The following is a 2,500-nucleotide window of genomic DNA, read 5'->3' on the forward strand; positions in this document are numbered from 1 at the left end:
GCCCCCCCTCACCGGCCGGGGACGGTCCCACCCAGCCACCGCCGCGTATCGCTTCACACCCACATGCCATTCACGTTCGTGGGCATGGTGGGTATCGCTGAAACAACCGGTTGGTAGCTCAACCGATCGTCGCCATCACTGATTCACCTCTAGCGAGAACAACCGCACCACAACGGTTTACCAGTTGTTCATTTGCGTAACGTCACCAGCAAACGTAGACGTCCATCGCCATTTGCAAATTCAACGATTGTTGCATGCCTGTGTCAGGTGTCACGACACACTATGTCTGCCCACATACACGCAACAACATGTGCACGCTTCGCGAACACGTGGAAGGTGGCCCCCGTACGTATGCGATGTCCATTGCGCGAACGACTGTCAACCGGCCTCTGTCGCATGTCGCAGATGTGGAACGCAGTGCACCATGCTATCACGGTGAGTGAGAAGAGACGACTACGTCTGACAACACGCGCCACTACATCAACAGACGGCTCATGCTGATCGCCATCCACGGCATACCATACTGCAATCCAGCTCTTATAGGGAGACGACACGTAGCTGAGTGCACAATATTTGGACCGTATGGTTCGCCGTTGTTGGCGCAGTCGTGGTACGGTCACACATGTACCACGATGTATCATTCAGTACATGAGGACCAATGTGCAGTACAGTGTGTGATTTGGACGTACAACATCAGCGGACAGTTGACACAAGCCGTACCACAACGTAGGCTGTGCTTCGCCATGCGAATGCCAATGAACAACTGCGAAGGGCATTGAGCATGTACGTCCTGCTGCCATCCGCATTACAGTGTATAGCTGCAAGGTGTTTAACATGAAGCGATACTCTGGGGACCGGGCAGTGCGGGTAGCAAACTATATTGCGGGGGTTGCAGTTAGGCAACACTACACTAATTTAACGCGTCGTATGACAATTACAGAGCAGGTTAAGGCCCAACGTGTGTTGGGTTAAGGCCCAACGTGTGTTGGGTTAAGGCCCAACGTGTGTTGGGTTAAGGCCCAACGTGTGTTGGGTTAAGGCCCAACGTGTGTTGGGTTAAGGCCCAACGTGTGTTGGGTTAAGGCCCAACGTGTGTTGGGTTAAGGCCCAACGTGTGTTGGGTTAAGGCCCAACGTGTGTTGGGTTAAGGCCCAACGTGTGTTGGGTTAAGGCCCAACGTGTGTTGGGTTAAGGCCCAACGTGTGTTGGGTTAAGGCCCAACGTGTGTTGGGTTAAGGCCCAACGTGTGTTGGGTTAAGGCCCAACGTGTGTTGGGTTAAGGCCCAACGTGTGTTGGGTTAAGGCCCAACGTGTGTTGGGTTAAGGCCCAACGTGTGTTGGGTTAAGGCCCAACGTGTGTTGGGTTAAGGCCCAACGCGGGTTGGGTTAAGGCGCAACGCGGGTTAGGTTAAGGCGCAACGCGGGTTAGGTTAAGGCGCAACGCGGGTTAGGTTAAGGCGCAACGCGGGTTAGGTTAAGGCGCAACGCGGGTTAGGTTAAGGCGCAACGCGGGTTAGGTTAAGGCGCAACGCGGGTTAGGTTAAGGCGCAACGCGGGTTAGGTTAAGGCGCAACGCGGGTTACGTTAAGGCGCAACGCGGGTTACGTTAAGGCGCAACGCGGGTTACGTTAAGGCGCAACGCGGGTTACGTTAAGGCGCAACGCGGGTTACGTTAAGGCGCAATATAGGTTAGGTTAAGGCGCAATATAGGTTAGGTTAAGGCGCAATATAGGTTAGGTTAAGGCGCAATACGGGTTAGGTTAAGGCGCAATACGGGTTAGGTTAAGGCGCAATACGGGTTAGGTTAAGGCGCAATACGGGTTAGGTTAAGGCACAATACGGGTTAGGTTAAGGCACAATACGGGTTAGGTTAAGGCACAATACGGGTTAGGTTAAGGCACAATACGGGTTAGGTTAAGGCACAATACGGGTTAGGTTAAGGCACAATACGGGTTAGGTTAAGGCACAATACGGGTTAGGTTAAGGCACAATACGGGTTAGGTTAAGGCACAATACGGGTTAGGTTAAGGCACAATACGGGTTAGGTTAAGGCACAATACGGGTTAGGTTAAGGCACAATACGGGTTAGGTTAAGGCACAATACGGGTTAGGTTAAGGCACAATACGGGTTAGGTTAAGGTACAATACGGGTTAGGTTAAGGTACAATACGGGTTAGGTTAAGGTACAATACGGGTTAGGTTAAGGTACAATACGGGTTAGGTTAAGGTACAATACGGGTTAGGTTAAGGTACAATACGGGTTAGGTTAAGGTACAATACGGGTTAGGTTAAGGTACAATACGGGTTAGGTTAAGGTACAATACGGGTTAGGTTAAGGTACAATACGGGTTAGGTTAAGGTACACATTGTTGTAAGGAAAGGTGTTTTGGGGGGGGGGGGGGGGGCCGGTTTGTTGATTGTGATTATCGTAAGTAAATGACTGCGGCATCATCTGATTTGCCACGTCAGGGTGCACCTTTGGCTCATAACAGGCGGCGCT

Source organism: Schistocerca americana, unplaced genomic scaffold (assembly GCF_021461395.2).
Source record: "Schistocerca americana isolate TAMUIC-IGC-003095 unplaced genomic scaffold, iqSchAmer2.1 HiC_scaffold_692, whole genome shotgun sequence".
NCBI classification, from domain to species: Eukaryota; Metazoa; Arthropoda; class Insecta; order Orthoptera; family Acrididae; genus Schistocerca; species Schistocerca americana.